The sequence below is a fragment of the Brienomyrus brachyistius genome, unplaced genomic scaffold (genome assembly GCF_023856365.1).
Source record: "Brienomyrus brachyistius isolate T26 unplaced genomic scaffold, BBRACH_0.4 scaffold58, whole genome shotgun sequence".
NCBI lineage: Eukaryota > Metazoa > Chordata > Actinopteri > Osteoglossiformes > Mormyridae > Brienomyrus > Brienomyrus brachyistius.
The window spans coordinates 226,059-239,802 of NW_026042333.1; positions in this window are offsets into that span (position 1 = coordinate 226,059).

Sequence of the window (13,744 nt, forward strand, 5' to 3'; positions counted from 1 at the left end):
TCAGTCTGCAGATCTCATGGAACAACTTCAGCAAGTGATGATAGAGAGGAGAGAAGCTGGGGAATCACAGGCTGTTCAGACACTGGAGGAAATGAAGAACTGACTGTTAGAACAAAGATCATCAACACCTGATCAGGAACCAGGCCAAGGGTCAGGAAGACCTTCAAGCTCTGATGGAAACCTGGATGAATCAGAGTACAGGAGTAACAGCCTTCAGATTAAACAGCTGCTGACAGCTATAGAGAACATGGTGACAAACAATGGCAGCAGTCATTACGGAAATAAGTCACTGCAGGTAGTAACAGACGCTATAGAAATGGAGGTGAAAAAGACAGAAGAAGAGATGGAGGAGAGAGGAGAGGAAGCAGGGGAGTCAGATCAGGAGAAGAGCAAGAGAGAGAGTGAGCTAGGGCATTAGGGGCAGCAGGAGCTGCAGAAGCTGGGGCATTAGGGGCAGCAGGAGCTGGAGCATTAGGTGCAGCAGGAGCTGGGGCAGTTGGGGGATTAGGGGCAGCAGGAGCTGCAGCTACAGAAGCTGGGGTAGTTGTGGCATTAGGTGCAGTTCTGATCTGCTTGCGATTTTTGCCTAAAAACAAATGCTGGTGTTATCAAAAACTATGTTATGTGGCTATATTCCAGATTTATTACAGCCAAACACATCTGGGAGCACAGAGGAACCTCCTTCTCCTTACATTTCCCTCCTTCCCACTCTTCCCTCAAACACTGTCACATTTGTGTTTTTTCCACACTCACACCGTCTTGATGATGCTCTCCCTTAGCAAAAAGTAGTTTATTCAAGTGTACTACGAGTATACTTATTTTAGGCTAAAACTGAGTGCATGTTGCCATATGCATGGCAAACTATTTTACAGTCTTATCTTGTATAATAGGACATAAACATTTAATTTGATAGTTATCTTTTATTTTCACATCCGAACACAACGCACGAACATGAAGGGGTGGTTTGCATTTGCAACCAACCCCTCCGCAAACCCCCCAGCGGAATACTGGCCGTGGACCGGGGTGGGAATCCCCAAGCTGGAAGACTGTACTGCGTCATGTTAACATTAGTTAGCTAGTTAGCATGGATACAGAGTGCACCGGACTAAAACTATAAAGGAAGTAAGGTGTATGACATAGTAAAACACTTACTAACTGGTAATGCACGTTAGCATTACGTTAAATGACAACTTTACCTGTTACTTACCAGAATAGTCTCCTATACGTTCGCCGAATGACAGCAGGCAGAAGGCGGCGCGTTTTTCAAAAATACAACGTTACGTCACGTTATTTACAGGCACTTCTAACACCAACATTTGCAGCCATTAATTCATAGGTGGTAGTAACACTGAAATTACGTTTTCTGCTTCAAAATAAGGTAACACTGTAAGTTTGATCATTTATTATTTTTCTTTACTTAACCGTACCTTCCTCCGTCTCTGCTTATTGACGTTGAGGAAAGTGTCAAGTATAAATTAAAGATGCAAAATTATCAAAGACAGACACAACACTGAAGAGAAGACAAACACACAGTTTGAATAGGAATTATATGGTTTATTGTTAAGCTCTTATCATATTTTAACAGCCTATTTTATCATATTTTAACAGCCTATCATCATATTTTAACAGTCTATCTTATCATATTTTAACTTAGCCTATCATATATATTTAACTTAGCCTATAATTATATTTTAACAGCCTATCGTCATATTTTAACAGCCTATCTTATTATATTTTAACTTATCCTATCTCATCTAAACCTCTTATCCTATCTTATATCTATATGTAATGAGGTGGAGCTGGAGGGTGCGATCTGGTTGGGGCATGGTAATTTCATTAACCTGATTGCTTAATTGTTGCAGCCAGCACGCGTATATAGGACCCGGTTGTGGTTGCGTGTGTGACTGATTTGTAAGCGTGACGTGACTCTCCGTGCGCCAGTATCTCCTTTTCCGGAAGTTGTGGCTATATCCAACGCTGCAGGTAGGGCATCAGTGGACGGGGTCGTTTGCTTGCTGTATGGGTGGTTGTAATGTGCTTTGGTATCTTTCTTACAGCTGCAAGGGCTTGGTAAATCTAGCAGCTTGCGGTTGCTTCCGCTTTTAAGGTTTTCCAACTTTTACCGCGTGTAATCTGCCAGGTATGTCTCGTCTCCTTTTACCAACGTTTGGGTAGTAGGGGCATACCTAATACTGTGTTTGTATTTGTAGTGGATCGCGACTTGGAGTGTCCCGGACCGATGTGAGCCAGACCATCAACGGGATACTAAGTCACTACAATTGCTGCTGTTTTGCCCGGATGTTTTATGTTTTGTTTCATGTTTTAATTGGTTTTAAGTATTAATATGTTTTATTGATTGGATGTACATTGGGGGGGGTGTCGTTGGGAAGGCTTGGTGCTGGGCGGTGAGGATCCGTGTCGGGCGATACCGCGCTGCGTAGTCGCGTTGCTTTCTTTTAGCCCACCCCTTGGGTGGATGTACGTGCGTCATGTACTGCGGGACCCCTTGGAGTGTTGTCTGACTGTACGCCTCCCATTCCCCTCCCGATAACAGCTGCCTGGTTTGGGTTTCCTTTTTTGTCGTGTGATTGGAGTGTTTTAAACATGATTTGATTTGTATTCTTTGTGCTGTGATTTTGGTTTCTTTGTGTTTTTATTTTGAGTGTTAATTGACAGCAGCCTAATAAAGGGAGTGTTTATGGTCTTCGCGTCTCCCCTATGGTGATCACGAATCTGTGTCCTTTTATATTGGAGTGGGTTTTGAACTCCGGTATTCTAATTCTCTGGGTGAAATTCCCAGAGTGGCGTAGTCGGGTTGTCCATTTCCGTATTCCCTCGCTACTTCCTCCCTCAGTAACGCCACATATAATAACACTTAAATAATATGTGTATTAACCCTCCGTCCCCGGCCATAACCCATAAGTCCATCAGTCCTCTTTCTTGTGGCTCCTGCTTCCTCCAGGGGGGGTGGCTCGTCTCTCCCGTTCCATGGGCGAATCCTCAGGCCACGGTCATTTTCTTTTCTTCCAGTCTGGCACAGCCGATTGTGAAAACAAGGAAAGATTATTGATATAGCACATTTTATACTATAATTAAAGTGTTATAATAAGGTCTCTTAAGCCAGGACTTTACCTTCGGCATGTAACACACTGTCCATCGGGGCTTGTCCGTGTCATCCGTCTTCTTAATCACCTTCACCATATCCACCCTCTCACCGCTGTTCGTCTCCAGTGCCTCATTTTTTTCAGAAAATGTCTCACCTTCCTTATGTGTTATTTTCACTTTGATTTGAATCTTAACAACCTTAATTTCTTTGTTTTCCATTTTTAAACGTTAAGAGTCTTCAAAATACGACCAGTCGCGAAAGAAATTTGATAAGATAAGTACATGTGATTCAAAAGTAATCAAGCTGTTGTCACGGACGCCCATTCGTACTATAACAGACAATGCGATCCTACGCAGCTCGTCGGCGACTTTCGGCCGCGTTCGGCTCTGACTGACCGGTCGTAGGTCCGATTCGGCTGTAAGCAGGTTGCCAACTCTAACGCATCTGGCGCGAGACTCGGGCTTTGAGACTCAAACGCTCACAGCAAGAAATCTTACGGCAAATCTCTATTAATCAATTTTAAACCTAACATTAGCTACACCAAAAGCTTTGGGGCAGTTTTGCAAACCCCATTTACAAGGTAATTAAACTGTTATATGCATGTGAATACGTGTGTAGACTTATCCCGAATTGAAAATTTCACTCCAACCAGCTGACCAAAGTTGGCAACCCTGAGTAAGTCGGCCCTATATTTTATATACAAAAATATGCAGGGTGCACATAACTTGTATGAAAGTACTCATTCGCTGTCTAAAGCGATACGTGCGGTAATGTTTTGTTTTTCGCGCTGTTATGACAGGAAATCACAGCATTTTAGCCTTCATGCCGCGAAAGTACAAATTAGTCACATAAATATTAAGCTGTACGGTCATTTTTTGTCATGACAGCGTGAATGCACATAAAATAAATACGCATTTGCGCTGCTACAACAAGGAACTGCTGCGCGTGTACGGGGAATGCGTACTTGGACTGTGGTGTGTTCCTGTTGATTGTTGTCGCATCACTGATCGGGGAATCAAGAAACAAGGGATTTATTGGGGAAACCAGCTAGGAACACGGGGCAATACAGGTAACGACTTCAAGGACATGACTGGGGAAATACATTTTGACGCAGACTTAAATACACAGGACTAATGAAAACAGCTGGAAACAGCGAATGACATCGAGATTCCACACGAGGTAAACGAGGGGGCGTGGCACACGGGAGGAGCGGACGAGCGCGCATGACAATTGTAAGATAGACCACCTTGAATTGGACGTAACACTTGTGTGTATTGAAGTTTTCTTCCACTCACCCCTCCCTTTTATGAGTATGCACTGCGCATGGCCTTGGTGTGTCTTGAGTATTACAAAATGCACCATGAACTGTCTATGTTATATGTCTATGTTTTATCTTTATTTAAGCAATAATATGTACTCTTGATGTGTTGTTTTTCAGAGAGCTGGAGGGATTTGACAAAAACATCCTTTTAGAAATGCGTGAGAAAGTAACTTCTTTTCTTTTTGAAAAGTAGTGTATCTGTCAGGTTTGCGACACAACAGAGAAATTAAATATTATGTTTCACTCAGGGTCAAGACTCTGGTCTCCAGCTCACCGCTCTCTGTTACATTTCCATGGCCATTTTGCCCGATAGTATTACTGGATTTTTCTATGCTATATTTTATTTATGTGTAGTCATTGTGTGCTGTGTAATTATAAATAATAGTTTCTTCTCCCTGTGAACTCAGCAATTAAAACCCCTTGTTTTTGGTGTGTGAGGCTGTAAAATGTCTCTCCTTTGTTACCTACAGTGAGGCTGACATTTGGTTAACTGAAATACACATGAATTATATTTATTTAAAAGGAAGACATTTTTATTTAAATCCACGTTAATATGATGGGGAAAAAATTGTTATGTTCATATAGTAGTAATGAACTTGTAATGAATACTGAATGCTCTCAACTTAACCAACAGTAAACCTTCCTTAATGATACAACGGTATTTAATACTCAAACATTAATTGCCAGGGGGTGTAGTGTTCCCGTATATGCAACATAGCAAACGAGAACTGTAACAGTAATTATAAATTATGCACTGTATCAATTAAAACATGGCAGATGGGCGCCCCACCCTGGGTTGTTCCCTGCCTTGTGCCCATAGTGTCTGGGATTGGCTCTGGACCCCCCCTTAACAGAACCAGTGGTTGCAGAAATGGATGGATGGACTTTAAGCATCATGTTACCTTAGGAACAGTAGTATATAGAGCCCATGTGGAAATCTCTGCCTGTCTTCAAACTGACTGGCAGAGTGCCCCTAGACCCCTTGATACTGTGTGATCCTTTAAATTAGGACCCATGGCAAACATTAACTGAATAAATAGTTCCGTTTATCAGAACTGCATAGGCGGAATTGGGCGCTTTTGACTGGAGTCGCTGGAGACCCAAAACATTTGTATTTTTAAAAAACGCTCATCAAAACAGAAATAGAAAACAATAACATTGATTGACTGACAAATTTATAAATAACTGGAATTTTAAAAAGCACCATTGAGATATGACAAAAAATATATACCCCTTTTGGGTAGATGTGATCTGAGACTGGGATAATTGGGGATAATTGGTAGATGTGGTCAGAGTGTGGGATAATTGGGGTTTGGGGTAGATGTGGTCTGAGAGTGGGATAATTGTGGTAGATGTGGTCTGAGAGTGGGATTATTGGGGTTTGGGGTAGATGTGGTCTGAGTGTGGGATAATTGGGGTTTGAGGTAGATGTGGTCTGAGTGTGGGATAATTGGGGTTTGGGGTAGATGTGATCTGAGTGTGGGATAATTGGGGTTTGGGGTAGATGTGGTCTGAGAGTGGGATAATTGGGGTTTGAGGTGGATGTGGTCAGTGTGGGATAATTGGGGTTTGGGGTAGATGTGGTCTGAGTGTGGGATAATTGGGGTTTGGGGTAGATGTGATCTGAGTGTGGGATAATTGGGGTTTGGGGTAGATGTGGTCTGAGTGTGGGATAATTGGGGTTTTGGGTAGATGTAGTCAGAGTGTGGGATGATTGGGGTTTGGGGTAGATGTGGTCTGAGTGTGGGATAATTGGGGTTTGGGGTAGATGTAGTCAGAGTGTGGGATGATTGGGGTTTGGGGTAGATGTAGTCAGAGTGTGGGATAATTGGGGTTTGGGGTAGATGTGATCTGATTGTGGGATAATTGGGGTTTGGGGTAGATGTGGTCTGAGTGTGGGATAATTGGGGTTTGAGGTAGATGTGGTCTGAGTGTGGGATAATTGGGGTTTGGGGTAGATGTGATCTGAGTGTGGGATAATTGGGGTTTGGGGTAGATGTAGTCAGAGTGTGGGATAATTGGGGTTTGGGGTAGATGTGATCTGAGTGTGGGATAATTGGGGTTTTGGGTAGATGTAGTCAGAGTGTGGGATGATTGGGGTTTGGGGTAGATGTGGTCTGAGTGTGGGATAATTGGGGTTTGGGGTAGATGTAGTCAGAGTGTGGGATGATTGGGGTTTGGGGTAGATGTGGTCTGAGAGTGGGATAATTGGGGTTTGGGGTAGATGTGGTCTGAGTGTGGGATGATTGGGGTTTGGGGTAGATGTGGTGTGAGTGTGGGATAATTGGGGTTTGGGGTAGATGTGGTCTGAGAGTGGGATAATTGGGGTTTGGGGTAGATGTGATCTGAGTGTGTGATAATTGGGGTTTGGGGTAGATGTGATCTGAGTGTGGGATAATTGGGGTTTGGGGTAGATGTGGTCTGAGTGTGTGATAATTGGGGTTTGGGGTAGATGTGGTCTGAGTGTGGGATAATTGGGGTTTGAGGTAGATGTGGTCTGAGTGTGGGATAATTGGGGTTTGGGGTAGATGTGATCTGAGTGTGGGATAATTGGGGTTTGGGGTAGATGTGGTCTGAGAGTGGGATAATTGGGGTTTGAGGTGGATGTGGTCTGAGTGTGGGATAATTGGGGTTTGGGGTAGATGTAGTCAGAGTGTGGGATAATTGGGGTTTGGGGTAGATGTGATCTGAGTGTGGGATAATTGGGGTTTGGGGTAGATGTGGTCTGAGTGTGGGATAATTGGGGTTTGAGGTAGATGTGATCTGAGTGTGGGATAATTGGGGTTTGGGGTAGATGTAGTCAGAGTGTGGGATAATTGGGGTTTGGGGTAGATGTGATCTGAGTGTGGGATAATTGGGGTTTTGGGTAGATGTAGTCAGAGTGTGGGATGATTGGGGTTTGGGGTAGATGTGGTCTGAGTGTGGGATAATTGGGGTTTGGGGTAGATGTAGTCAGAGTGTGGGATGATTGGGGTTTGGGGTAGATGTAGTCAGAGTGTGGGATAATTGGGGTTTGGGGTAGATGTGATCTGATTGTGGGATAATTGGGGTTTGGGGTAGATGTGGTCTGAGTGTGGGATAATTGGGGTTTGAGGTAGATGTGGTCTGAGTGTGGGATAATTGGGGTTTGGGGTAGATGTGATCTGAGTGTGGGATAATTGGGGTTTGGGGTAGATGTAGTCAGAGTGTGGGATAATTGGGGTTTGGGGTAGATGTGATCTGAGTGTGGGATAATTGGGGTTTTGGGTAGATGTAGTCAGAGTGTGGGATAATTGGGGTTTTGGGTAGATGTAGTCAGAGTGTGGGATGATTGGGGTTTGGGGTAGATGTGGTCTGAGTGTGGGATAATTGGGGTTTGGGGTAGATGTAGTCAGAGTGTGGGATGATTGGGGTTTGGGGTAGATGTGGTCTGAGAGTGGGATAATTGGGGTTTGGGGTAGATGTGGTCTGAGTGTGGGATGATTGGGATTTGGGGTAGATGTGGTGTGAGTGTGGGATAATTGGGGTTTGGGGTAGATGTGGTCTGAGAGTGGGATAATTGGGGTTTGGGGTAGATGTGATCTGAGTGTGTGATAATTGGGGTTTGGGGTAGATGTGATCTGAGTGTGGGATAATTGGGGTTTGGGGTAGATGTGGTCTGAGTGTGTGATAATTGGGGTTTGGGGTAGATGTGGTCTGAGAGTGGGATAATTGGGGTTTGGGGTAGATGTGGTCAGAGTGGGATAATTGGGGTTTGGGGTAGATGTGATCTGAGTGTGGGATAATTGGGGTTTGGGGTAGATGTGGTCATAGTGTGGGATAATTGGGGTTTGGGGTAGATGTGGTCTGAGCGTGGGATAATTGGGGTTTAGGGTAGATGTGGTCTTAGTGTGAGATAATTGGGGTTTGGGGTAGATGTGGTCTGAATGTGGGATAATTGGGGTTTGGGGTAGATGTGGTCTGAGTGTGGGATAATTGGGGTTTGGGGTAGATGCGGTCTGAGTGTGGGATAATTGGGGTTTGGGGTAGATGTGGTCTGAGTGTGGGATAATTGGGGTTTGGGGTAGATGCGGTCTGAGTGTGGGATAATTGGGGTTTGGGGTAGATGTGGTCTGAGTGTGGGATAATTGGGGTTTGGGGTAGATGTGGTCTGAGTGTGGGATAATTGGGGTTTGGGGTAGATGTGGTCTGAGTGTGGGATAATTGGGGTTTGGGGTAGATGTTGTCTGAGTGTGGGATAATTGGGGTTTGGGGTAGATGAGGTCTGAGTGTGGGATAATTGGGGTTTGGGGTAGATGTGGTCTGAGTGTGGGATTATTGTCGGACCTCAGTAATCAAAGATTTGTATCACGCACCAGCAGTGACTTTACAAAACAGTCAAATTGAAGATATAAGTTTCTTAACCTATAATAACAAGATGTTTCAGACAAGGCTGGAGAAAGTCAGGCAAAATCTTTCACTGTTACCTTTTTATTTAGATAATTCATCCCAAAGCTCTTGATTTGATGGATTATTCAGATTATTTTCTACAGATTAGTATGACGTCTCTGCTGTATTGAATTTGGTACATCAGAGTGAAGAAGGATAAACCCTCATGTTTAACGCATAGGAGTGGCTGTGGTACATTAGATTGCATATGTGATGTATGTGTACCTGAAGGCAAGCACAAGTGCAGCTTTCTGATTGGTGCATGCATGTGTATCTCTGATTGGTGGGTTAGACATAAAGTGGATTACACTTCTAAAGGAACGTAAGTCTTAAAAAGCATCATTGACACAGTTGTGTAAGTGATTAGGTCGGATTACTGGTTACTGACACAGGGGCAGTTTCTGCCGTGTGTGTGTTAGGCTTTGCTAAATCTAACATGACAAGTGGAACATTCTGTCTTTCTCTCTTTCACTGTTTTCACTCTTGCAATTAACTCTCTCTCTCTCTCCCTCTCTTTCTGTATCCAAGTCTTCTCTCTAAACCAGCAAACGTACAATCATTTAACACTATCGGACGTTACAATACACTTTCTTAAATCACTTTCAGAAAGGTTCGCTGATTCATGATTAGCAAACAGGTATATTTCTGTGCAGATACCAGATAACTGAGATATTGACTCATTCATCTTATAGCCAAAGTGTAACACAAGCTCCTGGAAGAACAATCTCACCCATGCAGACAACAGGAAGTGCAGTAGCAATGCTGGACTGATGACTGTAACTGCCGGTTTCTCTGGCTCAATTTGAATGCTCCTTTAAGAAGTTTTCTCTTAATTACTGCTTGATTTGAAACATGTTTTTCTCTGAAGAAGGACAGTCGCACAACAAGCAGGTGCAAATTCAAGTCACACGTGTGAGTCCATATTTACACTCTGAGCTGAAGTCTGACACATGGCACCCCGGACCTGCATTAGAAGGACAGGCCCTTACACATGCTGTACACCATCGCTATCACAAGGGGGCGACCACCTCTGTTTACAAAAATCCATCATGTGACGTATTCACCAAGTAATAGAAGACTAGAGTACAGGGAACTGCAAAGATTCCTCAGCCCAAACCCAGAGGTGATCCATCTACTGTATTTCTGCATCATGTTCCCCTAGGAGCAAAACTCATCGCAGAACTAATCCAAATGCACCTAGGTATCTTCCAGAAGAAGATTTCATAAAATAGGTATTTAAATCACCCCCTATTAGACAGAAACACTGTGAATGTTTATTTCTGGAATGCTGAAGTCACTGGTATGGGAGGAGCTTTGTCAGGATTGGCTAAAACAGGAAGAAGCAGACTTCGATAGGCTGGTTGAGGAGGCAAACACGTCTACATAACTCTAACCATTTATTTCTCACTATAGGTCAGAACCACTATCACCCATTTCCATGCTTGGTGGACTAATACAACAACCTCAAACCAAAACGCATCCTTATTAGGAATAAAGGCGCATGACAAAATAGACCCTCACAACACATCACCCTTCCTTTGACTTAACTAGATTCAAGATTCTTTATTCTTCACATACATAGTTATAACAAGTACAACACGTAGTGAAATGAACCCTGACAGATCCAAAGACAAGAATTAAATAACAATTTACAGTAGCTGAGTATGAAAAAGTACAGACAATATAAAGTGACTTTAACAATATATACATAGAATAGAATAAAATAGAAAATAGAAGAAAAAAGAAGAATCTTAGACCACAGCAGGAACAACTGACTGTACATCGACTGCAAATGTGCATAAAGTGGCAAGTGGTGACATGAAGTGATTGTTGTGCAGTGTACAGTGAACAGGAATAAGTGATGCATTTAAAGTGCAGTGTGCATTGACCTAGGAGAGTAGATACACACAGTTCTATATACAGTTGGCAGTTTATGCATCAGCTGAGTAATATTTTAAGAGGTAGTGGTGTCATGTTCTGGTTGAGAAGTCTTACGGCACGAGGATAGAAGCTCCTCCTGAGTCTCTCTGTTTTCGCCATAATATTCCTGAAGCGTTTGCCGGATTTTAGCAGCTCGAAAAGACAGTGACTGGGGTCAGATGATGATCCTGATCGCTCTGCTCCGGCATCTCCTAGTGTACAAGTCCTGCAGAGATGGTAGAGCAGATCCGGTGCAGCGCACTGCTGCCCGAATCACCCTCTGCAGTCCCTTTAAGTCCTGGACATGGCTGTTTCCATACCTGGACCTGATGTTCTGGGTCAGGACATTTTCCACAGCACCGGAGTAGAGATGTTGCTTCGCCTTGCTGCTCTGGCTCTGGATGTGTTCTGTCCATGTCAGGTCCTCAGTGATGCGAACGCCCAGGTATCTGAAACTGCTCACTCGCTCCACTGCAGCCCCGTTGATGTAGAGGGGGGAGTAGGAGGGCTCCTTCCTCCTGCTGAAGTCCACCACCAGCTACTTGGTCTCGCTAGTGTTGAGTTGGAGGCAGTTCTCCTGGCACCACGATGTCAGGTTGTCCACCTCCTCCTTGTAGGCCGCCACGTCGTCGTTGGAGATGAGACCCAGCACTACTATGTCGTCAGCAAATTTGATGATGGAGTTGAGCAGTGTATGGCCTCGCAGTCTCTGGTGTAGAGCGTGTAGAGCAGTTGGCTGAGAACGCATCCTTGAGGTGCACCTGTGCTAAGTGTGATGGAGTTGGAGACACAGCCACCTACTCTCACCAGCTGTGGTTTGCCTGTGAGGAAGCTGTGGATCCAGGCTCACAGGTGGCTGTTCAGTCCTACCTCCTGCAGCTTAGTAGACAGTCTGTGAGGGACTATAGTGTTGAACAGCCACGAGGGCTGAGGGCGGCGTGCAGGACGTGACAGATGGCATCGTCTGTGGATCGATTGGGGCAATAGGCGAACTGGAGTGGGTCTGTGGAGCGTGGGATGGAGGCAATAATAAAGTCTTCAATGAGTCTAAGACCTTCATAAGTGCAACTGGCCGGTAATCATTTAGGCATGAGGGCCAAACATCCTAACAAATAACAAAGTAGCTGTTAGGGGTTTATCAGAACTCCTAGGGTTCCTTTCGATATGAACATAAAGTTTGTTTTCTTTCTTTCCTATGTTCCTACACAGATTCCTCATAACGTCGCTCACTAAGTTTAATTGGCTATTCTAACTAGCAGAAGAAATATTCTACACAAAGTCTTTATATCTCTCTGGAGGTCTGATAACTGCCACAGCGTGGTCTTGCCGGGGTTGACAAACCCTCTGCTGCAGGTGACCGTTCTGTGAATTCCTGTTCTGGTGGAGCGTCTATGACTGGCTGCGCAGCCGGCTGAGGAGTCTGTGGTTCCAGCGTAGGTGTTTCTTCTGCCGTATCCGTTATAAGCCTCAGATGACGTCGATTACGGCGGAGCACCTTCCTTTTCAGTTAGAATGAGGCAAGACCTCGATGTGTCACACATCCTGAAGACTCAACCAGACTTCTTCCATCCTTGTTCGCTATCAAGCTTCATCGCAACTGTTGTTCCGGGACTAAGCTCAGGTAAATGTTTAACGCTGGATCTCTTATTGTAACTGTGCCTGTAGCCATGTTTAGCTTTCTCGTCAGCTCTTCTCACCTGCTGGAAGTCAGGCCACGATGGCTGCAGGTCAGACTTATCTGTCTGCCGAGCATCAGTTGGACTGGACTAGCACCTATGGCTTGGACAGGGGAGGCTCGGAAACTCAACAGGGCAGCAAATGAGTCTGACTGTCTCGGGATTTTCTTTACAGTCTGTACAGCCCTCTCTGCTTCCCCATTAAGTTGAGGATGGTGGGGATTGCTCGTGACATGTTTAAAGTCATAGTCCTTTGCAAATTCTTGGAAGGCTCTTCCCAAGAATTGTGGTCCATTATCTGTAACGGTAACATTCGACATTCGGACAGCCCCACCTCGCAAACATATTCTTTAGTTATAAGCATGTTGTCTCTCCGGACAGGTCTGGAAGATGAGATATTTCTATATATCTTGAGAAATAGTCTACAGCTACCAGATAGTGCTGTTTGTTGAATTCACAAAGGTCGTCTCCTACTCTCTCCCATGGGTGGGTAGGTAATGGAGTAGTAATCAAAGGTTCTCTCCTCTGCGTTGCCCTTGATCCCTGACAGTCTTTGCAGCCATCGACTAGCTGTCAAATTTCTTTCCCTAATCCTGGCCACCAAGCGTTCATCTGGGCCCTGGCTCAGCCTTCTCCAGTGCCCTGGTGGCCGCCATGAATCCTCTGAAGTACGTCAGTACGTATGCTGTTTGGAATTACAATGCTGTCAGCATACAAAAAAAAAAAACCCTGGGAATGAGACAAGTGCTGTCTTTCTCTGTAGTATGATTTAACTGCATGTGGAATGGTGGAGGCATAAGTAGGCCAGCCGTCACTCACATAGCGCATCACCTTTTCCTGAACTTTGTTTTTTCAAGTTTTGTGGATGAAATAGGCCACGCACTGCATGCAGCTTCTTCATGGGCCTCTAGCTCTCCCATCAGCTCACAGACTTCTGCAGCGACGACCGATTGAGGACGTCATGCGCTTGTTGACATGACAAGCTCAGAAATAATATGTCAGATTCTGTCACTATCAAAGCAAAAACGTACAGTACTGTGCAAAAGTCTTGGGCATGTGCAAAGAAGTGGAGCAAGATAAGTTTAAAATGTAATATAACTACACATTTTTGCTTAAAAGCACAACACTAACAAACAATAATGAACAGTACTAGATTAATGTCAACATTGGGTGTGTCAATTCTTCTTTTATATAGTTGGAAAAGTAATGTGGCTTTTGCACAGTCCTGTATGTCAGGTTTTCAGTAAATGATTAAGCCAACTACGCCATGAGTGATGATTGATTCACAGGCTGCGGTGAGGAGAAAAGGCTGCG